General features: G+C 36.5%; 1 long non-coding RNA gene across 3 annotated transcripts; it reads right to left on the reverse strand.

Moving 5' to 3' along the window:
• On the reverse strand, positions 1-27164 carry LOC110144697 (uncharacterized). Of its 3 annotated transcripts, none has more exons than XR_011490419.1 (3): positions 26981-27164; positions 23132-23211; positions 1-163 (listed from the first exon to the last, which is right to left on the reverse strand). It is a non-coding gene; the product is annotated as an uncharacterized lncRNA (long non-coding RNA). The 3 variants fall into 3 exon arrangements; XR_011490420.1 differs by lacking the exon at positions 1-163 and adding an exon at positions 4620-6480; XR_002315952.2 differs by lacking the exon at positions 23132-23211.

Genomic DNA, 27164 nt, shown 5'->3' on the forward strand with positions numbered 1-27164 from the left:
TGATTTAAGCAACAGAAATTTATTTTCCCATAGGTCTAGAGGCTGGGCATCCATTCAGTGTCAGCATGGTTTCTCCTGAGGCTTTTGTGTGTGGCTTGTAGATGGCTGAGTCCTCTTAGGATCTTTCCTTCCTGTGCTGGATTCCCTGGTGAGTCTTCCTCTTCTTACAAGGAAATCAGTCCTGTTAGCTTAGGGCTCCACTCTTATAAGCTTAGTTAACCCCAAAGGAACCCTATTTTACCGTACAGTCACACTGAAGTTTAGGATTTCAGCATAGGAAGGAGGGGCATATTTTGGTCTATAACACTTTCTGTATGGTTGGTTTATAGTCTTTAGCTAGTTGGAAAGCTCTAGCAAATGCAATAAATTCTTCCATCTGGGCTGACTTTACCTCAGGTAGAGGACTATATTCCAAGGAGAACTTGAATGAGCCAGTTTCAGTTTTGAGGTAGGATGTACCAATAAATAACTCTTGGTCAGATTTCTCATGAGAGCCTCTAATAAAACTGAGTGCAGTGAAGAAAAATCCCTGAGATCAGAGGTTCATGACACTCCCCCCCCCCACCTCTACTGGGGGGGATAGTTCCAAGATTCACGGTGCTATGGTGATAAATGGTAATGAGGGGGAGACACTAATGATCTCATAAGAGGTTAATTAGCTGGCTGAAAATTGTTAAAGGTTCTCAGTCAGCAGAAATATCTTTACTGAATGAGGAATCCTGAGGTCAACCAGGGAACCAGAAAAGTTCAGCAGAAATATCAGCAATTTCTGCAGCAGCACTCACTGCCCAAAGATGAGGGGATTAAGGTTTTGTACCCAGGTGAGCCTGAGGATATATTAAGTGAAAGGTATTTGAAGGTATATCTGAAATTGAGTTAAAATTCCAATTCTTGGTCAGATTCCTCATGCACAAATACACAAAATAAGTTTTTGTCATGTGGGCAGACTGCAAAAAAAGAGTATTTAACACTTTTCTCCAGATTATAGAAGCCCCATTCCTGTCAGGGCTCCTAGAGGAGAGCGTTTCTTCCCTGAGGACTAGTCAATTCATACAGTAGTGTTGACATCTCAGACAAATTTGGCACCTATTGTCTGCGATATTCAGTTAAACACAGAAATATTATTAATGGGTGGTTTGTGAGGGATCTGGGATAAATTTGAATGGGCTTTAGTCTGTCAGGAGAATGTTTTCCTTTCCTTTAATAAGTCACACCCTAAATAATGATCTGTCCTGGTAAATTGTCTTTTGGGATGCATGTCGTTTTTCTTCTAAGGCTGAGAGCTAGTAAACAAAATCCTTTTTATAGATTCCCTTGTTCTTTGAAAAAAGTAGGAGATGGTGTACATACTATATCAGAACTGAATCCCCCCACAATTTGTATTTTTAATTTTTGATATGGGACCTAGGGAAAATTAAAAGGGTATTTCATTGGGCAGCTGGGTTCTGACTGTTCAGGTGTACTGCAGCTTACTCCAGGTGAAGACGGTAAGGTAGGCACACAGAAAACTCCTGAGTAAGAATTCACACATGAAGCAAGTAGCTTCAGGAATGCATGAGACAAGAGCTCGGGGCTGGAGCACTGGGATGACCCAGAGGGATGGGATAGCGAGAGAGGTGGGAGGGGGGTTCAAGATGGGGAACACATGTAAATCCATGGTTGATTCATGTCAATGTGTGGCAAAAACCACTACAATATTGTAAAATAATTAGCCTCCAACTAATAAAAATTAAAAAAAAAAAAGAATGGATGTATTAGGGTTAAGTAGTACCAGTGATTGAGAGATAATGGCTTTTCTGACAGGCCTGAGGTCTGGAGAAAAATTAGTATTCCTGTCTGTTTGGTTTCTTTCCTGGCAGGACAGTAGTATAACAAGTCCTACGCTAGATCTGAGAAGAATTTTTGATAGAATGCCTTGAAATGTGTATTTGATCCCCTCCTTTGCTTCTAACTTCAAGAGATATTATATTAGGAAGGTCTGAATAATGGTTTGGTAAGGTCCATCTGCGCAGAAGGCAATGGCACACCACTCCAGTCCTCTTGCCTGGAAAATCCCATGGACGAAGGAGCCTGGTGGGCTGCAGCCCATGGGGTCACTAAAAGTCAGACACAACTGAGCAACTTCACTTTCACTTTTCACTTCCATGCATTGGAGAAGGAAATGGCAACCCACTCCAGTGTTCTTGCCTGGAGAATCCCAGGGACGGGGGAGCCTGGTGGACTGCTGTCTATGGGGTCGCACAGAGTCGGACACGACTGAAGCAACTTAGCAGCAGCAGCAGCAGCAGCAAGGTTCATCTGACTTTTAATAAGTTCTGCTTCAATTATTTTTTCTATGCCAAAGAATTTTTAATAGAGATGAAGGTATAACTTTTCTCATTTCCTCTGCTCCCACACATGTATAACCTCCCCCCTTATGAACATCACTAACCAGAATGGTACTATTTTACCAGCAATGGACCTATATTGGTATCATAAGCACATAAAGTTCATAGTTTACCTTAGGGTTTCTCCTTGGTGTTGCACATTCTTTGGGTATGGACAAAAGTATAATGACATATACCCACCATAATAATAACATACAAAGTATTTTCACTACCCTAAAGATTCTATGTTCTGCCTATTCATTTCCCCCACACCCCAAACCTTGGAAACCACTGATCTTTTCATTGTCCCCATAGTTTTGATTTTCCAGAATGTCATATAGTTGCAATTATACAATATGTAACCTTTAAGATTGACTTCTTTCACTTATTAATAGTAATATGCACTTCAGTTTTCTTCATGTCTTTTCATGGCTTGATAAATAATTTACCACTGAATAATACTTTATTGTCTGGATGTTCTGCAGTTTGTCTTTTAACCATCTTGAAGGACAACTTGGCTGCTTCTGAGTTTTGACAATTATAAATAAAGCTTCTGTAAAAATCAGTGTGAAGCTTTTTGTGTGGAAATCATGAGTGTGTTTCATTTTGTAAGAATCCATCAAATTGTCTTCTAACCAACTGTCTTCCATTCTGCATTTTAGCTAAATTGTTTGACTTCCTGTTGGTCTAAAGCCTCACCAGCATTTCATGTTGCCAGTGTTCCAGACTCTGAACATTTCAATAGCTATGAAGAGGTATCTCACTGCAGTTTCAATTTGTATTTCCCTGATGATGTGTGATGTGGAGCATCTTTTCATATGCTTATTTGCCATCGGTAACATCTTCTTTGGTGATGTCTATATTAAGATCGTTAGTTAATTTTTTAATCAGGTTGCTTATTTTCTTCTGGTTGAATTTTAGCAGTTACTTGTATATTTTACATACCAGTCCTTTATCAGATGAGTCATTCTACCAGTCTGTGGCTTATATTCCAATTGTTGACATTCTCTTTTGCTTAGCAGAAGTTTTTAATTTTAATAAATTCCAATTCATCAATTATTTCTTTCATAGACCATGTCTTTTGTGTTGTATCTAAAAAGGAATCATGACATACAAAGTTGTTTAGATTTTCTCCATGTTAACTTCTAAGAGTTTCATAATTTTATGCATTTCATTTTGTACATAACTATATGATCCATTTTGAGTTAATTTTTGTAAAAGGTCACAATCTAGTTTCTTTCCTTTTTTTTTTTTTTTTTTTTTGCGGATGGGATGGGGCATGTGGATGTCCAGTTGTTTAAGCAACAATGGTTGCTTCAGCCATTTGTTGAAAACACATTTATTGCATTGTATTGCCACTGAACTTTATCAAAGATCAGTTGACTGTATATGTGTGCTCAGTTGCTCAGTCATGCCCAACTCTTTGCTACCCCATGGGCAATAGCCCACTAGGCTCTTCCATCCATAGAAATTTCCAGGCAAGAATAGTGGAGTGGGTTGCCATTTCCTTCTCTAGGGTGACTATATTTAGAAGGGTCTATATCTTGCCTTTCTCTTCTGTTCCATTGATCTATTTGTTTCACCAGTACCACACTGTTTTGATTAGCACACCTATATAATAAACCTTGAAGTCAGGCAGCATCAGTCTTCAAACTTTTCTCCTTCAATATTATATTGGCTTTTCTGAGTTTTCATCAATAATTCTTTTTTTTTTCTCTTTTTCTTCTTTAGTCTATAGAATGTCAGGTACACTGTCAACTTTATCTGGAGTGTGCAGCAATTATAATGAAGAAGATAATGATATATCCAAGATAGATACAACTTAGTTATGAAGAGAGAAATTACCTGGAACCTCAAAAATTGTCCCTCTGATGGCATACAGTTCCATTTGAAAAGTAAGTCTTTCTCTGTTTAAAAGTTTCAGCAATGATAACACAGAGTAGGAAGATATGTATTTCTGCCAAGACTTCAGCCTTTTCAATTAAGGGCTGTGAGATAGGAAATATCTGAGTGGTTTGAAATACCTAGAAATGCATGGTGTTTTCACTCTAAGGACGAAGCAAAGTTGGCACTGTAAAGTAGGACTAGTAGCACCCACATCTACTGGGAATTGATGAGGCTGATTTATTAAGTTGTAGTTAATTCTATATGTGTAGTTAATCAACCTTGAGTATTTAAGCATAAGGCAGGGTATTGGGCTTTTTTTTTTTTTTTTTTTTTGCATTTTTTGCATCACCCTCATTGACTTTGTTGTTCAGTTACTCAGTAGTTTCTGACTCTGGGAGACCCCATGACTGTAGCACAACAAGCTTCCCTGTCCTTCACCATCTCCCACAGCTTGCTCAAACTCATGTCCACTGAGTTACTGACTTTAATTGAGGTATTTATCTTTATTTCTTCTTTTTTAAGATGGGAAATATTTTTAAGTGTCCTTTCTCCTTAAAATATCTTTAAAAGTCTTTATCTGTAGGTGATCTGCTAAAAGGTACAGCATCTGGCTGTTGGACATCAGGACTGCAGTCTACTTGGGGCTATGTTTGATTTTATTCTTAAGCCTTTTCAAAATGTCATGCCAGCTCAACTGATGTAGTTCAGATAAAGAGGTATTTCTCATTCTAATTCTGGTTGTGAATTAGTTCTCTGATTTAAAGTGAAAATACTGACAAAATAAGATGAAAGTACTACTGGTACATTACTACTTTATTAAATTTCCAAATATTATTGGAAAATATTTTCCAGTATATCTTTAAAATGTATACTTTCAACTTTCCTATTTGCACGGTTGAACTATAGTCCAATCTATTGTCAGTGACAATCAATTACCTGAAATATATATGAAATTATAGACTGAGAGTCTAATCTGGTGCTCAGTCATTAGGTCATATCTGACTCTGTTGTGACCTCATGAACTGTAACCTGCCAGGCTCCTTTGTCCATGGAATTTCCCAGGCGAGAATACTGGAGTCGGTTGTCATTTTCTCCTGCATTGGAAGGTGGATTCTTTACCACTGAGCCACAAGGGAAGCTCCCAATCAAGGATCAGGGAAATAAAGGTTATACAATTCTGACTGTATTTTTTATGCCTTTTAATTAATCTAATATAAAATGAAATAATACTATGGTCAAATTGTACAACCTGGAGAAAACATTGAGGGGAGTTGACAGGATCTTGAAATAGACTGTTTAACTAAGAAAAGGAAGAATCAACACTTTTTTGTAGGTATTATTAATCAGATATGGATACCCTCAGCAAGGGTATCTTTTTTTTTTTCTTCTTCAGTATGCTGTAACAAATCATGGGGATGTATGTCATTTTCCCTTTTCCCTCTTCATCTCTTTGTTCTCTAGTTTACAGAATACTCTTCTCTATATTTGACCCCCAAAACTTAAAACTCTCCTGTACACTTTCCATAAGACTGATTTGTAGGCATAATATATGACAGTACTGAAAACAGCAAGGAGGAAATGGAAAGAGGAGATATTAAATGTGAATCCTTTTCATGAAATCCACACCCCACACCCAGATTATTCTTGGGTCTTTAGATAACATTTTTTTTGCTTGGCAAATTACATTTGTTACTATGCAGGTAATTAGAAAGACTTCATTGATATGTTCTAGATACTCTCTAAAACGTCAATGAATCATGCCTCTTTATGTATACCCAAATGCACTATGATGACCCTTGTAAATGTTTCCTTTTAGGGTTCAAAATAAATAAAAGAGAAGCAAAGAGGAATATGAGAGTGAATAGATTTCCTGTCTGTGTGTCATACCTATAGCTCTAGTCTCTTTCATAGCTTTCAATGGCCCATGTGCAACTCTTCATCTTCATCCTATTAGCCTAAATATTTCTCAAAATTTACATGCCCCAAATTTAAATCTTTATTTTTCCTAAAGGAATATTTAGCTCAATTTTTTCTCCTTCCCACTAAATACATGGACTCAATACACAAGTTAAAAGCTGAAAATCACAACTGGTTTCTCCTCCTGCTTCCTCCTCTATATCTAGAGATATTTGGTACCAATGGCAGGACCACCTTGGAGAAAGGACTCTGGCTTTTCTAATGATGAAGACACTTGCTTCCTTGATGAAGTAGAGACATCTGGAGTATTCTGGAGGAGAGAGTTCAATGTGATTGAGGGGAGGCACTTAGGGAGCTAGAAATAGTGATTATATATCAGCTGGTATATATGCATTATATTTTTTTAAAAAATGAATAGTTCTGGTGATAAGAACTGGATGCATGTTATGGCTAAATGTCATCTATCCAAAGCCCTCTGGCCTTACCTGTACAATACATCCTGAATCTCTACTGCTCTCCATCATTAAAGACACCACCCTGGCCAACCCCATTCTTTTCCATCCATCTTGTAATTCTCATCTGCCACATGGACAGCTAACTACAGAACAGCAAGAAGAGTCTCTTCAATCAAAAAATTGGATCATGCCATTCTCCTGATTAAAACCTTACTATGACTTTGCTTTGAAATCAGAATGAAACACAAACTTTCACCTTTGTCCAGAAAGTCTTACATTATTTGAATCTTGTTATGTTTCACATTCTGTTATTCCTCTCTTGTTCGCTATTACTCAATTATTACTATTACTCAGTAATCTTATTTCTCTTTCTAGATCAAACCAAATCCATTCTAACTTCATGACCTTCTACACTTCCCCAGGCCCTTTCATGAACTAGCTGTTTTTCAACATTGGAGTCTTAGGTAAAATGTCACTGCCCTAGAGGATATAATTCTGACCAACTCTTGAGTTATTTTCTATCATATTAAGTTGTTTATTTCATTCTTGGCATTTATCAAAATTTGATGTTTTTCTTTAGTTTTGTACTTTCATTTTTATTTTCTGTGTTTTCAAGAACATGTAGACAAATTTTTGTGAGGGGACTTGTATTATTTTTACAGTTCCACTCTTAGTATAAACACATAGTAGACCCTCAATAAACTTTTGTTTAATAAATGAAAGATCAGTATTGTCAAGAGTATGAAAAACAAATCTCATAACCAAATTACATAATAATGACATATCACCAGACAGTAAAGATTGTATATTCATTGTTTTTACTTCCATTAGAAATTCTAACAACTTTGTCTCATAAGAAAAAGTCATAATTCAGAGAAACAAAAGAATAGATATTAGCAGGGAAGAGTGGGCTGAAAATCAGGATCCCTGAAATCTATACACTCATTTCAGACTGAGTGATTGTTTATTGAATCTAGGTCTTTTTAATCTGTTTCAAACATACTGGCTTTAGAAATGATTTTGAATGTAGTTGAGACTTATGAGGAGAAAGAAAGCAAGATTTCTGTCATAATGTTCAACACACTTGCCTCACTCCTGCCTATGTTGGATTTCAAAGGAAAAGAAAAAGGATTTACCAGGTTAGAAATAAACACTTTAATCATTCTACAGCAACCAAGTGAAACATTTAAAAATCAATTGTAGTTGATTTCTTTTCTGTAAAAAAGGAGTTAATAAATTTTATAGATTGATTTTTGTATTGCTTTTGAATAATTCACAAAGGCAACATGTGGTTAGAGTTACCATATATTTAAGACTTACTTTGGGCCACTAACTTTTCTCATTTAATCCTGACAATTATTTAATGACATGGATTAGAAAATCAGTTTTACAAATGAGACCCTGAAGTAAAAAAAAATTAGGCAACTCGTTCAAGTTTATACAGCTCTGAGTAATAGTGATTGAACTTTTCTCTGATGTGTCTGAATATAAAGTCTGTGACTTATCCACAAAGAGTTGTTTCATATTTTTCCAACTACATTCACAGGGTAACAGACCCTTTAGGACTTATTTGTTAGCTTCTTCTCTCTTTTTAATATTAAGCACTACTATCATATCCTATTATTTTAAGAGAGGTTTACTATAGCTTTTCTCAAGCATTTATATTAGAATTCAAAAATGTTAAGAGTTGAAAGTGAACCTTCAAAAATAGTCTCATTACAGTCTGTTAATGGGAATATACATTGGTAGTATCTACCTGGAGAGCAATATATTTTATAAGACTTAACATATATTAACATTAACCATAGCCATGTATCTACTTCCAGAAATATAGTCTTAAGGAAAAAATGTTATGAAAAATTAAATATAATTTTATTGTATCACTCTTTCTGAAAAAGAATTATGAAAACCTGAGCAAGCTAACTAGTAGAGGGTAGGCTAAATAAATGTTAGAATGTTATGTAGCCATGGAAACTGTGTTTTCAAAGAGTAATGTTTACATGGGGAAAGAGTTAACCTAATATTTGATTAAATAGGAATACAAAATTGAACATAGGTTAAATTCCCAGCTTTAGCATTATGTATTAGAATGGAGAGAAGTAAACAAGATATATCTGTTAAGGATGATTTTTTTTTAATCCAAAAAAAGAGTATAAAGTGTAGTGTAAGTAGTTTTTGTTTGTTTTGTAGATGTAGAAAATTTACATAGAATAACAGTTTGATGGAATTTGGGTGGGGGGGGACAACATAGGAAGGCTTTAATGTTGATGTTAAGTGTACTGAGATGAAGTAGGAAAGACTTGGGGTGGACCCTCAACCAAAGAGAACTGTTGATTTACTAAGTCTATACTAAGCAGATTCTAGTGTCTTTCAACAGCTGAGATGGGGATTGGGCACTGGTGCTGTTTGGTAACATGATTCTACAATGATAAATTCTATCTCTTGGTTAAATCAAGGACAGATATACTTTCATTGGACATTTCAGCAGAAAAGTCTGCTTCAGGTAAAAGGGAAAGGAAAGATACAGTGTCCTTATCTCGTTTTCACTCTTTCTGAAACACAGAAAAAATAAACTAAAATGAGCAAGTTGAGTGTACTTCTATTCTTTTCATAACATCAAGGCATTTGGAGGCAGACATTTGAACCTCATGGAGGGTGACTACTTCTACCCACACGCATACACACATATATGACAGGAACAGGGGCTGTGCCGTTGTTTCAGTGTTTATTAGGTTCTGATGATGACAAGGCAAAACACAACGACCCCAAGATGGATGAAAGGCAGGCTTTTTTTTTTATTACTTATAGCTTTGTTGGGGAGAAGGCTGCCACATAGGGTCAGACAGGAATTTACCCCGAGGTAAGGATTAATGGAAAGTTGGGGCTGAGAAGTTGATTTATGTATGGCAAGCTGGCTTACATGTATGGAAAGATTTGTTATTTTGAATATCTCCATGGTTTAAGAAAGCAGAACCTATCTCTAGATGTTTGGTAGCTTGGATTTCTGGCAGCTAGGTGTGCATGTTTTAACCCAGGAATCAGTGTAAGGGAAGCACAGGTTTAGCAAGCTACCTGCAGAGTGGATGAGAGTTTTAGCTATGACCTCAAAACTGTCTCAAGACAGTACCTATGGAATGTGACAACAGTCTGTCCAGGAGAATATATATTTTAAAGCACAGCCAAAATTATACTAAGCATGACTTAGATTCTTAAATTCAAACTGGGCTTCCCTGGTGGTTTAGCAGTAAAGAATGAATCTGCCAATACAGGAGATGCAGGTTCGATTTCTAGGTTGGGAAGATCCCCAGGGTAAAGAATAGCAACCCACTTCAGTATTATTGCCTGGGAAATCCCATGGACAGAGGAGCCTGGCAGGTCCATTGGGTCACAAAGAATTGGACACAAGTGAGTGACTAAACAACAATACCAACAAAAGTATTGCAATTAAATTGCATCTATAGATCTGTAGATGTGTGTGTAACATTTCCTTTTTTAATTGCTTTAAATGCAGTTATCAAAAGGAAGAAAGTTGCTTTTCAAGGAAACTATTGGGAACACACAGGCAAGGATCCAGAAATGGATTATGTCAAAGCTTCTTTATAAAGACATTTCCTGATATTGTAAAAATGTTACCATTGGCCATCTTGAATAGCTTTTCTTTTTCTTTTTATACATCTTTATTATTATGAAGTTTTCTGCAGTGTACATGTTTGTTTTTTAAAATATGCCAAAATAATCATTGTAGTTGATATCAGCCAATTTAAAAATTGATAGTTATATTATAGGCAAAAATTCTTCAAAATATTAGCTTCCTATAACATTAAAATGGTAAAGTTTTCTAAAAGACTGCTCATTTTTATAGATTATTTGACATTTCACTCACCTTTATTAGCATATTCTTTATTAAACATTTCCCATTGTCATAAACCCTGTTCATATGGACAGAAAAAAAAAAAAGAAAGAAAGAAAAGAAAAGAAACTCTCTGGAGCTCACTTCCAAAAAGTTTTGACCTTTCTTTTTTTATGAAAGTTTTTATCGATCATTTGGACTTTTTCATGTGTTAACTTTTTTGTTGATCTGAATGTGTGTTGACCTTTAAGATTTTGTTGATTATAAATCCTATTTGATAACTATGTTTATGTTTCATTTTCCTGGAGAAGCACAGATATAAGTAAGACAATAGGATATGGGCAGAAGAGTGGTAAATTACATCACTTTATTTTTGAATGTTAAAATCTCAATTCTGTTATAAACCATGCCTACGTGGTGTAGTATCTTGTAATATATTGCTCAGCTTGATTTGCACATTTGGTAGGAATTATCGCATCTATTTGGGGAAGGAATATTTAACTGTAGTTGATCATGTAATATTGTCATCAGGTGATTTGGGAGTATTCATTCTTCCTCTCAGATGGCTCAGTGGTAAAGAAACTGACTGCCAAGCAGGAAATGCAGGTTCAATCACTGGGTTGGGACTATCCCCTGGAGAAGGAAATGGCAGTCCACCCCAGTATGCTTGCCTGGGAAATCACATGGACAGAGGCGCCTGGGAGGTTACAGTCCATGGTGTTGTAAAGAGTCAGACAGAACTTACTGACTAAAGAGCAGCAGCAGCTTTCTTCCTCCATTTTTTGAAAGAGTTTGTATTGAATGGTTATTTCCTTTTTAAATTTTTGTTAAAAATTTCCCATGAGATCATATGGACTCAATGATTTGTTTAGAGGAAAATGACAGCAAACTTAGAAAGTAGAAAATAATTTGGTTCAGTTTTACTGTGGATATTCACTTGTGTTGTTAGAAGAGGGTATTTGCTATGGCCAGTGTGTTCTCTTGGCAAAACTCTATTAGACTTTGCCCTGCTTCATTCTGTTCTCCAAGGCCAAATTTGCCTGTTACTCCAGGTGTTTCTTGACTTCCTACTTTGCATTCCTATAATTAAAAGGACATCATTTTGGGGTGTTATTTCCAGAAGGTCTTGAGAGACTTCATAGAACCATTCAACTTTAGCTTCTTCAGCATTACTGGTTGGGGCATAGAATTTGATTACTGTGATATTGAATGGTTTTCCTTGGAAACAAACAGAAATCATTCTGTCGTTTTTGAGATTGCATCCAAGTACTGCATTTCAGACTTTTTTGTTGATTATGATGGCTACTCCATTTCTTCTAAGGGATTCTTGCCCACAGTAGTAGATATAATGGTCATCTGAGTTAAATTCACCCATCCCAGTCCATTTTACTTTGCTGATGCCTAAAATGTCGATGTTCACTCTTGCTATCTTGTTTGACCATTCTCAATTTGCCTTGATTCATGGACCTAACAGATGCTCAATACTGAAATGAGATTGATTATATTCTTTGCAACCAAAAATGGAGAAGCTCTATACAGTCAGCAAAAACAAGACTGGGAGCTGACCATGGCTCAAATCATGAACTCCTTATTGCCAAATTCAGACTTAAATTGAAGAAAGTATGGAAAACAGCTAGACTATTCAGGTATGAATGAAATCAAATCCCTTATGATTATACAGTGGAAGTGAGAAATAGATTCAAGGGATTAGATATGATAGTTTGCCTGAAGAACTATGGATGGAGGTTCGTGACATTGTATAGAAGACAGGGATCAAGACCATCCCTAAGAAAAAGAAATGCAAAAAAGCAAAATGGCTATCTGAGGAGGCCTTACAATAGCTGTGAAAAGAAGAGAAGAGACAGGCAAAGGAGAAAAGGAAAGTTATACCCATTTGAATGCAGAGTTCCAAAGGATAGCAAGGAGAGGTAAGAAAGCCTTCCTTAGTGATCAGGACAAAGAAATAGAGGAAAATAATAGAATGGAAAAGACTAGTGATCTCTTCAAGAAAATGAGAGCTACCAAGGGAAGGTTTCATGCAAAAAAAAGGCACAATAAAGGACAGAAATGGCATAGGCCTTACAGAAGCAGAAGATATTGAGAAAAGGTGGCAAGAATACACAGAATAACTATACAAACAAGATCTTCACGACCCAGAGAATCACAATGGTATGATCACTCACCTAGAGCCAGACATACTTGAAGGTGAAGTCAAGTGGGACTTAGGAAGCATCACTACAAACAAAGCTAGTGGAGGTGATGGAATTCCAGTTGAGCTATTTCAAATCCTAAAAGGTGATAGTGCTACACTTAATATGCCAGCAAATTTGAAAAACTCAACAGTGGCCACGGGACTGGAAAAGGTCAGTTTCCATTCCAATCTCAAAGAAGGGCAATGCCAAGAATTTTCAAACTACCACACAATTGCACTCATCTCACATGCTAGCAAAGGAATGTTCAAAATTCTCCAAGCCAGGCTTCAACAGTAAGTGAACCATGAAATTCCAGTTATTCAAGTAGGATTTAGAAAAGGCAGAGGAACCAGAGATCAAATTGCCAACATCCATTGGTTCATTGAAAAAATAATAGAGTTCCAGAAAGAAAAAAAAAAAAATTCTGCTTTATTGACTATGCCAAAGCCTTTGACTGTGTAGATCACAACAAACTGTGTAAAGTTCTGAAAGAGGTGGGAATACTAGACCACTTGACCTACCTCTTGAGAAATCTGTATGCATGTCAGGAAGCAATAGTTAGAACTGGACATGGGACAACAGACTGGTTCCAAATAGGAAAAGGAGTATGTCAAGGCTGTATATTTTCACCCTGCTTATTAAACTTCTATGGAGAGTACATCATGAGAAACACTGGGCTGGATGAACCACAAGCTGGAATCAAGATTGCCAGGAGAAATATTAATAATTTCAGATATGCAGATGACACCACCCTTATCACAGAAAGTGAAGAACTAAAGAGCCTCTTGATGAAAGTGAAAGAGGAGAGTGAAAAAGTTGCCTTAAAACTCAACATTCAGAAAACTAAGAATGGTCTCATCTGGCCCCATCACTTCATGGGAAATAGACTTGGAAATAGTGACAGATTTTATTTCTGGGGGGCTCCAAAATCAATGCAAATGGTGACTGCAGCCATGAGATTAAGTAACATTTGCTCCTTGGAAGAAAAGTTATGACCAACCTAGACAGCATATTAAAAAGCAGAGACACTACTTTGCCAACAAAGTTCCATCTAGTCAAAGCTATGGTTTTTCCAGTAGTCATGTATGGATGTGAGATTTGGACTATAAAGAAAACTGAGCACCAAATAATTGATGCTTTTAAACTGTGGTGTTGGAGAAGATTCTTCAGAGTCCCTTGGACTGCAAGGAGATCCAACCAGTCCATCCTAAAGGAAATCAGTCCTGAATATTCATTGGAAGGACTGATGCTGAAGCTGAAACTCCAATACTTCACAAACTGATGGGAAGCACTGACTCATTTGAAAACACCCTGATGCTGGGAAAGACTGAAGGCAGGAGGAGACAGGGACAACAGAGGATGAGATGGTTGGATGGCACCACTGACTTGATGGTCATGATTTTGAGTGAACTCTGGGAGTTGGTGATCGACAGAGAAGCCTGGCCCGCTGCTGTCCATGGGGTCGCAAAGAGTTGGACACAACTGAACTGTACTGTGGTTATTGACAAATTTGCTGTAATTTCATAATCATTTACTGAGGATTGTAATATCTCCAAGGTACTTGGCAAAGTGCCAGACTTAAAAGAACAGTCTTTGTTCTTCAGATTTGATAGTGGCATAAAGAAACACAATTCAGATGCATATGACGATGTTTATGGGTATGGGTTTTAAGTAAGAAAGCAGTTTTAAGAAGAATAATTGGACAGTGAGAATATAGTCACCCCTCAGTATTCAAGGATTGGTTTCTGGACCCCTTGTCCAAGGATGATAAAGTCTCTTATATGTGTTTGCATAAACAGGGGTATTTTGGAGATATTTCAATTTCAGACCATCACTGCAAAATGTATATCACAATAAAGTGAGTCACAGGAAGTTTTTAGTTTTCCAGTGCATATAAACGTTATGTTTACACTATGCTGCTGCTGCTGCTAAGTCACTTCAGTCGTGTCTGACTCTGAGCGACCCCATAGAGGGCAGCCCAACAGGCTCCCCTCTCCCTGGGATGCTCCAGGCAAGAATACTGGAGTGGGTTTCCATTTCTTTCTCCAATGTTTGAAAGTAAAAGTGAAGTCGCTCAGTCGTGTCCGACTCTTAGTGACCCCATGGACTGCAGCCCACCAGGCTCCTCCCTCTATGCGATTTTCCAGGCAAGAGTACTGGAGGGGTTGCCATTGCCTTCTCCATTTACACTATACCATATTGTATTAACTGTGCAATAGCATTATGACTAAAAAAATACATATCTCATATCTTAAAAATACATGATTCATGCCAATGTATGGAAAAACCACTACAATATTGTAAAGTAATTAGCCTCCAACTAATAAAAATAAATGCAAAAGAAACTAAAGAGACCATAGCAAAAATCAACAAAGCTAAAAGCTGGTTTTTTGAAAAAATAAACAAAATTGACAAACCATTAGCAAGACTCATTAAGAAACAGAGAAGAACCAAATTAACAAAATTAGAAATGAAAATGGAGAGATCGCAACAGACAACACTGAAATACAAAGGATCATAAGAGACTACTACCAGCAGCTCTATGCCAATAAAATGGACAACTTGGAAGAAATGGACAAATTCTTAGAAAAGTATAACTTTCCAAAACTGAACCATAAAGAAATAGAAGATCTTAACAGAGCCATCACAAGCAAGGAAATCGAAACTGTAATCAGAAATCTTCCAGCAAACAAAAGCCCAGGACCAGATGGCTTCACAGCTGAATTCTACCAAAAATTTAGAAAAGAGCTAACACCTATCTTACTCAAACTCTTCCATAAAATTGCAGAAGAAGGTAAACTTCCAAACTCATTCTATGAGGCCACCATCACCCTAATTCCAAAACCAGACAAAGATGTCACACACAAAAAAAGAAAACTACAGGCCAATATCACTGATGAACATAGATGCAAAAGTCCTTAACGAAATTCTAGCAATCACAATCCAACAGACATATTAAAAAAATCATACACCATGAAAAAAAATACATACTTTTAAGTATTAAAAATACTTTATTACTAAAAATTTCTGATCATCATCTGACAATGCAGGATTGCCACTATTCAACAATTCATTTGAAAATGCAATATATTTGAAGTGCAATAAAGCAAAACTCTAGAAAATTAGGTCTGCCTGAAACCCATGCACATCCTACCATGTACCTTAAAACATCTCTATTTTTGTTCAGTTGGTCAGCTGTGTCTTGCTCTTTGCAACCCTATGGACCGTAGCCCACCACGCTACTCTGTCCTTGGGATTTTCCAGGCAAGCATACTGGAGTGGATTTTCATTTTCTCCTTCAGAGGATCTTCTCCACCCAATGATCAAACCCACATCTTTTGCACTGGTGAAAGGATTCTTTACCACTGAGCCACCAGGGAAGTCCTCTTATAATATAATGTAAATGCTAACAAACTGCTATAAATACAGTGTAAATGCTCTTTAAATAGTTGCCAGTGTGCAGCAAATTCAAGTTTTGCTTTTGGAACTTTCTGATCCCCTCTTCCCCCTCCCCCCCAGATATTTCTGACCCATACTTGGTTGAATTCACAAATGTGGCTAGGGAAGGCTAACTGCACTGGCAGACATGTAGGTAAGAAGCTGTTATAATGGACCATCTGATTTAAAATCTCCATTAGACTTTGTCCTTTTATGACACAGATATAAGGTGATTTGTTGATTATATGGTCACAGAAATCATTAGCTTAAGTTTGGCTTTGTTTACTTCAAGATTTATAAAATGCTTAGGAAGGATTTTTAAGACATATGCAAAATCAACATAAAGAAAGTTTGCAGATGAACTTAAGAGAAAAATAATCCTATTTCTGGACTAAAAATGAAACTATTCTAAGGATATTATTTACTCTTATTGTTTTTAATTTCTATTTTATTGAAGGATAATTGCTTTACAGAATATTGTTGTTTTCTATCAAACTTCAACTTGAATCAGCCATAGGTATACACATATCCCCTTGCTTTTGGACCTCCCTCCCTTCCCCCTCCCATCCCACCCATCTTGGTTGATACAGAGCCCCTGTTTGAGTTTCCTGAAACATACAGCAAGTTCTCCCTGGCTATCTATTTTACACATGGTAATGTAAGTTTCCATGCTACTCTTTCCATACATCTCACCCTCTCCTACCCTCTCCCCATGTCCATAAATCTATTTATGTCTGCTTCTCCATTGCTGCCATAAATAAATTCTTCAAAACCATTTTTCTAGATTCTGTATATGTGTGTTAGAATATGACATTTATCTTTCTGTTTCTGACTCACTTCACTCTGTATAATAGGTTCTAGGTTCATCCACCTCATCAGAACTGACTCAAATGTGTTTCTTTTTATGGATGAGTAATATTCCATTGAGTATATGTATCACAACTTCTTTATCCATTCATCTGTTGATGGGCTTCTAGGTTGCTTCCATGTTCTAGCTATTGTAAATAGTGTTGCAATGAACAATGTGTCTTTTTCAACCCTGGTTTCCTCAGGGTATATGACTAGGAGTTGGGTTGCTGGGCCATATGTTGGTTTTAATCCTATTTTTTTTTTTTTTTTTTTTTAAGGAATCTCCATACCATCTTCCATAGTGGCTATATCAATTTACATTCCCACCAAGAATGTAAGAGCATTCCCTTTTCTCCACACCCTCTCCAGCATTTATTGTTTGTAGACATTTGATGATGGCCATTCTGACCTGTGTGAGGTGATAGCTTATTGTGGTTTTGATTTGCATTTCTCTAATAATGAGGGATGTTGAATATCTTTTCATGTGTTTGTTAGCCATCTGTATGTCTTCTTTGTAGAAATGTCTGTATGAGTGTTTTCCCACTGTTGGATTGGGTTGTTTGCTTTCCTGGTAATGAGTTGTATGAGCTGCTTGTATATTTTGGAAATTAATCCTTTGTCAGTAATTTCATTTACTGTTGTTTTCTCCCATTCTGTGGGCTGTCTTTTCACCTTGCTTATAGTTTCCTTTGCTGTGCAAAAGCTTTTAAGTTTAATCAGGTCCCACTTGTTTGCTTTGTTTTTATTTCCATTACTCTAGGAGGTGGGTCATAGAGGGTCTTGCTTTGATGTATGTCATCGAGTGTTCTGCCTATGTTTTCCTCTAAGAATTTTATAGCATCTGGTCTTACATTTAGGTCTTTAATCCATTTTGAGTTTATTTTTGTGTATGGTGTTAGGATGTGTTCTAATTTCATTCTTTTACATGTAGCTGTCCAGTTTTCCCAGCACCATTTACTGAAGAGGCTGTCTTTGTCCCATTGTATATTCTTGTCTCCTTTGTAGAAAAGAAGGTACCCCTATGTGTGTGGGTTTATTTTTGGGCTTTCTATCTTGTTCCATTGGTCTATATGTCTGTTTCTGTGCCAGCCCCATACCATCTTGATGACTGTAGCTTTGTAGTATAATCTGAAGTCAGGAAGGTTGATTCCTCCAACTCCACTATTCTTTTTCAAGACAGATTTGGCTGTTCAGGGTCTTTTGTGTTTCCATATGAATTGTGAAATTTTTTGTTCTAATTCTGTGAAAAATGTCATTGGTAATTTGGTAGGGATCAGATTGAATCTGTAGATTGAATTTGGTGGTATAGTCATTTTCACAATATTGATTCTTCCTACCCAGGAACATGGAATATCTCTGTAACTGTGTATGTCCTCTTTATTCCTTTCATTAGTGTCTTATTGTTTTCTGTGTACAGTTCTTTTGTCTTTTTAGGTAAATTTATTCCTAGATATTTGATTATCTTTGTTGCAATAGTGAATGGGATTGATTCCTTGATTTCTCTTTCTGATTTTTCATTGTTAGTATATAGAAATGCAAGTGATTTCTGTGTATTGATTTTGTACCCTGCAACTTTGCTAAATTCACTGATTAGCTCTAGTAATTTTCTGATACTATCTTTAGGGTTATCTATGTACAGTATCATGTAATCTGCAAACAGTGAGAGCTTTGCTTCTTTTTTCTAATCTGGATTCTTTGTATTTCTTTTTCTTCTCTGATTGATGATGCTAGGACTTCAAGAACTATGTTGAATAATAGTGGTGAGAGTGGACACTCTTCTCATGTTCTTATTCTTAGGGGAAATGTTTTCAGTTTTTCACCATTAAGAATAAGGTTTGCTCTAGTCTAATCATATATGGTCTTTACAATGTTGAGGTTGGTTCCTTCTATGTGCATTTTTTGAAGAGTTTTATTCACAAATGAGTGCTGAATTTTGTCAAAGGCTTTTTCTGCACCTATTGAGATGATCATATGATTTTTATCTTTCAACTTGTTAATATGGTGTATCACATTCATTGATTTGCATATATTGCAGAATCCTTGCATTCATGGAATTAACCCAACTTAATCATGCTGTATGTCTTGGTGAATTTTGTTTCCTAAAGTTTTATTGAGGATTTTTGCATCCATATTCGTCAGTGATATTGTCCTATACTTTTCTTTTTTGTGTGTTGTCTTTGTTTTGTTTTGGTATCAGGGTGATGGTGGCTTCATAGAATGAGATTGGAAGTGTTCCTTCCTCTGTAATTTTTTGAAAGGGTTTTAGAAGGATAGGCATTAGCTCTTCTCTAAATGTTTGATAGAATTTTCCTGTGAAGCCATCTGGTCCTGGGCTTTTATTTTTTGGGGAGATTTTTTTTTTTTTTTATCACAGCTTCAATTTCAGTGCTTGTAATTGGGTTGATCATAATTTCTATTTCTTCCTGGTTCAATCTTAGAAGATTGAACTTTTCTAAGAATCTGTCCATTTCTTCCAGGTTATCCATTTTATCCATATAGTTGTTCTTAATAGTCTCTTGTACTTTTTTGTATTTCTGCATTGTCTATTGTAACCTGTCCTTTTTCATTTCTAATTTTGTTGATTTGATTCTTCTCTCTTTTTTATTGATGAGTCTGGCTAAGGTTTGTCAATTTTGTTTATCCTCTCAAAGATAGTTTTATTAATTTTTACTATTGTTTCTTTCATTTCTTTCTGCTCAGATCTTTATTATTTCTTTCCTTCTACTAATTTTTCAGTTTTTTTCTTCCTGTTTTTCCAGTTGCTTTAGGTGTAAAGTTTGATGTTTTTCTTTTTCTTGAGGTAGGATTTATTGCTATAAACTTCCCTCTTAAGACTGCTTTTGCTGCATCCCATAGGTTTTGAGTTGTAGTGTTTTCATTGTCATTTGTTTGTAGAAATTTTTTGATATCCCTTTTGATTTCTTCAGTTACCTGTTGGTTATTTAGAAACATGTTTAATCTCAATGTGTTTGTGTTTCTCAGTTTTTTTTCTTGTAATTGATTTCTAGTCTCATAGAATTGTGGTCAGAGAAGAGGCTTGATATGATTTCAGTTTTCTTAAATTTACTGAGGTTTTATTTGTGACCAAGATGTGGTTTATCCTGGAGAATATTCCATGTGTACTTGAGAAGAAGGTGTATTCTGCATTTGGATGGAATGTCCTGATGATATCAATGAGATCCATCTCATCTAATGTATCCTTTAAGACTTGTGTTTCCTTATTCATTTTCTGTTCTGATGATCTGTCCATTGGTGTAGGTGGGGTGTTAAAGTCTCCCACAATTATTGTGTTACTGTCAATTTCTCCTTTTATGTTTGTTAGTGTTTGTCTTCTGTACTGAGGTGTTCTCATGTTGGGTGCATAGATATTTACAATTGTTATGTCTTCCTCTTGGATTGATCCCTTGATCATTATGTAGAGTATTCCTTATCTTTTGTAATCTTCTTTATTTTAAGGTCTATTTTGTCTGACATGATGATTGCCACTCCAGCTTTCTTTTGCTTTCCATTTGCATGTCTCTTTGTTTCTTGAGGTCTAAGGTGGATTTCTTGTAGACAGCATATATATGGGTCATGTTTTTGTATCCATTCAGCCAGTCTGTGTCTTTTGATTGGAGCATTTAATCCACTTACATATAAAGTAATTATTGATATATATGTTCCTATTTTCATGTTCTTAATTGTTTGGGTTTAATTTTGTAGATTGTTTTCCTTCTCTTGCATTTTTTGACTATGTAAGTCCATTTAACATTTGTTGTAAAGCTGGTTTTGTGGTACTGAATTCTCTTAACTTTTGCTTGTCTGAAAAGCTTTTGATTTCTTCATAAATTTTGAATGAGATCCTTTTCAGGTACAGTAGTCTTGGTTGTAGATTTTTTCCTTTCAGTGCTTTAAATATATCCTGCCATTCCCTTCTGGCCTGCAGAGTTTCTTCTGAAAGATCAGCTGTTAAGGGTATGTGATTTCCCTTGTATGTTACTTGTTGCTTCTCCCCTTCTGCTTTTAATATTATTTCTTTGTGTTATTCTTTGTTAGTTTTATCAGTATGTGCCTTGGTGTGTTTCTTCTTGGGTTTACCCTGTATGGGACTCTTTGTGCCTCTTTGACTTAATTGACTATTTCCTTTTCCATGTTGGGGACATTTTCAACTATAATCTCTTCAAAAATTTTCTCATGCTCTTTCTTTTTCTCTTCTTCTTCTGAAAATTAAAATTAAAATCACTCAGTTGTGTCCAACTGTTTGAGACCCCATGAACTATACAGTGTATGAAATTCTCCAGCCCAGAATACTGGGGTGGGTAGCCTTTCTCTTCTCCAGGGGATCTTCCCAACCCAGGGGTCAAACTCAGGTTTCTGGCATTGCAGGAGGATTCTTTACAAGGGAAGCTTCTGGGACCAGAGGCTTCTTCTTCTGGGACCCCTATTATTTGAATGTTGGTGCATTTGATATTGTTCCAGAGGTCTCTGAGACTATCCTCAGTTCTTTACATTCTTTTTACTTTATTCTGCTCTTCAGAAGTTATTTCCACCATTTTATCTTCCACTGATTCATTCTTCTGCTTCATATATTCTGCTATTGATTACTTCTAGCATATTTTTAATTTCAGTAATTGTGTTGTTTGTCTCTGCATGCTTATTCTTTAATTCTTGCAGGTCTTTGTTAATTGATTCTTGCATTTTCTTCATTTCATTTCAAGGTTTTTGATCATCTTTATTATCATTATTATGAAGTCTTTTTCAGGTAGTTTGCCTATTTCCTTTTCATTTATTTGGACTTCTGTGTTTCTAGTTTGCTTCTTCATTTTTGTAGTATTTCTCTGCCTTTTCATTACTTTTTTGAACTGACTCTGTTTGAGGTCTCCTTTCCCTGGCTACAAGGTTGAATTCTTTCTTCCTTTTGGTTTCTGCCCTTTAAGGTTGGCCAGTGGTTTGTGTAAGGTTCTTATAGGGTGAGACTTGTGCTGAGTTTTTGTTGTTTGTTGTTGTTACTTTATTTTTCCTCTGATGGGAAAAGTTGAGTGAGGTAATAATCTTGTCTGCTGATGACTGGCTTTGTGTTTTTTCTTTTTATGTTTAGATGAGGCATCCTGCACAGGGAGCTATTGGTGGTTGGGTGATGCCAGGTCTTGTATTACAGTGTCAGGAAGCATTTAACAGGAGGCTTCCTGTGTGCTGTTTTGGCTCTTTCAGGAATCCTCTGGTCCTTATTAATTCCTGAATATTCAGGAATTAAGAGGAGAGGCACGCCTTTCCCAGGGCTGAGGAATCCAGGCATTTTCTTCGTTAGTTTTTCAATACAGTAAAAAGTAACTATTTAAAACCCTCTTTTCATATGGATCACCTCTTGGCCTTATGGCCTTTATTGCTCCTTGCTTCCTTGGTAAACTTGTAAAGTCTGGTCTCTTGATCTTTATCTAAAGAAGCTACTGGTATATATAGTCTTACACAATTCAATAAAGCACCTTTGCTCCATCAGAGCTTGGGTCCCAGAATCTTTCTTTCTTTCTTTCTTTCTTCCTCTCTCTCTCTCTCTCTCTCTCTCTCTCTCTTTCTCTCTCTTTCTGGCTGATTCCCTGGAACATGAAAGCCGGCTGCATAACCCAGGGAATATTAGCCTCTTTCTTTCTTTCACTCTCTCATCATCGACTCTGGACCACCAAGTTCTGGTCCAATAAAGGATCAACAAGTGGCACCTGAACAGGGACTCTGGTACATGTGGACTCAGACTGAGTTACCCCAGAGGGCCTATTGAGGCCAGTAAGTATTAAGACATGGGTCAATCGACTGGAAAGCCCCCCCACTTTTCTACTTTACTTTATCAATTATTTAAAGTTCAGGGATTTTCAGTTTCATGCCAGCAAATAGAGGCTTGCCTTCAGAAAGTGGTTGAATATAACCCTTTGCTCCCTGATGAAGATAGTTTTGATTTAGAAATTTGGCATTGAGTCAAAGAGAATGTTGAACGAGCCATCAGACAGGAAAAAAAATATTCTGATAGATTTCTGGCCCCTGTGGGCTCTCATTGAAGCTGTGATTCTGCCATTCCAACGTAATTCTAGCCCTCCTGATATTCGGCAACAGGCAGAACACTTACTACATGAATATAAATTAGATGATGAAGCCTTACAAAAGACCCAATTAGAACAACATAAGATATTTCAGAATTTTCCGACTTACCCTGACCCAGTTACTCCAAGCGCTCCTCCCCTGCCAGCAGGCACAAATTCCAAAGTGTCTAGAAACTGCTATTTCCCATACTGTATTTGAAAAAAGAAAAAAAAAAAGCTAAAAGACAATTAAAAAAATTATTTGCTTATGAAAATGCAAATCAAGTATGTCAAAAGGATATAGCTCCAATTTGTGAGACAGGGACTATTTTTAATTATTTGAAGCCTTGATGCCATATAAGATCAAAAACTCAAAAGATGCAAATGCTAGCTGAAACAATGGTTGCTGCCTTAAGAAAAGGATAATAATGGATGCTTTACATGTAGAGATAAGTACCATTTAAAAAGGGACTGCCCTAAAAAAGCTAATATAAAAATTAAAAATAAAAAACCTTCAAAAATCTGCCCTCACTGCTGTAGAGAAATACATTGGGCCAAAGAGTGTAAATCTAAATTTGATATTGAAGGGAAACCTATTCAGTGAAACTCCAAGCAGGAGACACTCCAGGTCCCCTTCAACAAAAACCAGGGGCAAATTCCATCTTTTCCATCAAACCCTCAACATCCAGCAGTGCTGCCTTCGATATACCAGCCCTAAATGACTTTCTCCTTTACCCTCAAGCAGTCCCCTCTAGAATACGTACTAGACATTTTGGGCCCCTGCCCCCACGAACCTTCAGTCTTTTATTTGGCCAATCTAGTTTGACTTAACAGGAAGTCCAGGGGTCTCCAAATGGAGAAAACAGGCTGCAAGTGTCAGATGTTTTTATATCTCTTAAGTGGCAGGAAAAAACAAATTAGTGATATATATATATATATATATATATATATATATTTTTTTTTTTTTTTTTCTTCTCTATACAAATTTAAAAGGAGGTTTCTCTTAAAATACTGTGTTGCCATAATGACACCTGGTTTCACTTGAAGTTAACTATTCTCAAACCCTGAGTTAACCAATGCATTTTTCTTATGGAAATGTTTGTCTTAAGCTATGTTAATGAACTATGTATTTATCCTAGATTCTTTCTTCAAGTTGATTCTGCCTAAGACTCAGAACCAACTTGGCAAACCGGTATGTTTTACTCATACAAATGTTCTCTTAAGCTATGTTAATGAAACTGTATTTGCTTGGAAATCTGCCTTTCTTCAAGATTCATGTCAACCATTTTGTAACCCGGGACAACTCACCTGGTGCCAAGGTTATCTCAAAATGCATGTTGTGGGTGAGGGGCCTGGTGCTGTTCTCTTCATTTTTGAGACATTTCCTTTCTCTAATTAGCAGACTGCTAGTAGTTATATGACACCTGGCTAAAGACTAACAGGGGGGCACTCTTTCTGCCCCCTTCTGATGCCTATGTCAGAAGCTTTCTCTACCTCCTTTATACTTTAATAAAAGGTTATTACAGATAAATCTCAATTTGAGAACACATTACAAAGTTCTACTGATTTCCAATTAGCTTTTCTGAAATATTTTGAAAATTTTTCATTTCATTATCCTTCTGGTAAGCTGTGGAATTTATTCAAAAACACTGAATTTATTATTTCTCACATTTCTTTTATATAGATGGGATGAAAAACGCCAAAGCTTCATTCTGGTCTCTTAAAAAATATAGAGTCTTTTACACTAAATTCCATTCTGCTCAACAAAATGAATTATATGCTCTTATTCAAGTTACTTGCTTACATCCTTACCCCATTAATATAGTCTCTGATTTTATATATTTAATTTTTGTATTAAAAAATATAGAAACCTCCACCATAAACTCCTAGTTCTATTAAAACAGACAATGGCCCTACCTATATTTCCAGACACTTAAAACAATTTTTACAATCTTTTTCTATTAAACATATTACAGGTATTCCTTTTAATCCACAGACACAAAACATAGTCAAACAAACACATCACACACTAAAGTTACAAAAAAGAAAAAAATTAAAGAAGGGGGAATATACAGGTACACTACTGTCTTCCTTATCTAAAGCAGACTAGATTCCAACATAAGATATTTTATAAACCTATAACTATTGTTAATACAACTTTATTTGTTTTAAATTTTTTAAACCTACCACAGGGATATTTTAACAAGAGCAGAAAGACATTTCGAGAAATTGAAGGACACTTCTCTTCCTCTGCCGATTTGGTATCAAGATGGGTTCAACAATCAATGAAAATCTGGGAAATTAATCTTATAGGAAAAGGGATATGCTTGTATTTCCCCAAATGGATCCAACAAACGTTTCTTCAGAAAATTCAACTCTGGGGGGCCCCAGACATTCAAAATGGAGACAAAACAACAAGAACCCCAGGAGGAAGAAATTCCAATAAGGGCCATTGCGGATCTAAAGATCTCCAGAAAATGCCGCCCTTGGCGGCATCAACCCTATGACCTCCCCTCTTGGAGAAAAATAAAAACCCTCACTAATCAAGTTAAAAATCTGATTTCTCAACAAGAAATGTCTCAGAGTCCTGAAAACTTTCCAATCGCTATGCTGACCTGCACGACCCCCACTCAAGCCAGATTAACAAATCAGACTTAACTGGGCTTACTTACCCACCCCCCCTTTATTACATGTCATAAAATGGATGGAAAAAAGACTGATCATATCAACCATTGACTCCACCCATATCCCCCCTCCCTAAAACCCTCACACCCTGGGGAGAAAGAAAAACTAATTAACATTTCTTTAGGCTATGGAGTCCTTCCATTGCCTGGACCCAGAAAAATTATGCATAAACATCAGCCGACAAACTTGGGCTTTTGTCATGCCTCCAAAAGACTTTCAGACATTGCTGCCCCTTCCGTCTGTGAACTATGTTTACTACTGAAACTTTAGGGAAAGAGAGAAAGAACAAAAAACATTATGTAAAAGGTTACTAACACTATGTTAAAACATTACCATGACAAAGGACTTCTTGGCTGGCTTGACAGTGAAATGACACCTCCTCCTCCTTAAATCGTCCTCGATCAACAAATTGGGCCTGAGCAATGGGACATTTGAAAACTTGCTGCCAATACCGAAGAACTTGGGACTTAGACCGGACATTTCACAGGGACCAGTCGTGGTCATAGTAACTATTTCTTTCACTATAATCAGTCATATTTTATACAGGCCTGTGTCCCACTTCCTTTTGTTACAGTCATAAGAAATTTACAATTTAATCTGTAATTGTATTAATTGCCAATTTTGTGTTACTCTTGTTCAATTCAATCATAGTACCTACAACTGGGAACAAATCAAATTTCATTTACATGATAATGCCTCTCTGAATGTACAATTACTGCAAAAGAAAATCTTTGAAACTTTTTCTAAATGTCTGCCCTCTTCTACTAATTTAAAAACTTTTAGCTGGACAGCTCACTGATCGATTGTCTGGGCTAGACCCACGAGGATGCTTTCAAAGTATTACCCACAGCATCAGGTCTGGAACTGTAACTTTGGTGCTTGTCTTGATAATTATATTTGTTGTTTATCATCGCCTTTCTATAAGGTTGGTTAATACTAACCAAACTCATTTGGTCAGGACTTTTTTACAAATAAAATAGGGGGAATTGTCATGAACATTTAACAGGAGGCTTCCTGTGTGCTGTTTTGGATCTGTCAGGAATCCTCTGGTCCTTATTAATTCCTGAATATTCAGGAATTAAGAGGAGAGGCACACCTTTCCCGGGGCTGAGGAATCCAGGCATTTCCTTTGTTAGTTTTTCAATGCGGTAAAAAGTAATTATTTACAGCCCTCTTTTCATATCGATCGCCTCTTGGCCTAATGGCCTCTATTGCTCCTTGCTTCCTTGGTAAACTTGTAAAGTCTGGTCTCTTGATCTTTATCTAAAGAAGCTACTGTTATATATACACTTACAGAATTCAATAAAGCACCTTTGTTCCATCAGAGCTTGGGTTCCTGTGTCTTTCTTTCTCTCTCTGTCTCTCTCTTTCTCTCTTTCTGGCTGATTCCCAGGAGTGAGAAAGCTGGCTGCATAACCCAGGGGATATTAGCCTCTTTCCTTCTTTCACTCTCTCATCGTCGACTCCAGACCACCAGG

Source organism: Odocoileus virginianus, chromosome 11, assembly GCF_023699985.2.
Source record: "Odocoileus virginianus isolate 20LAN1187 ecotype Illinois chromosome 11, Ovbor_1.2, whole genome shotgun sequence".
Taxonomy (NCBI): Eukaryota; Metazoa; Chordata; class Mammalia; order Artiodactyla; family Cervidae; genus Odocoileus; species Odocoileus virginianus.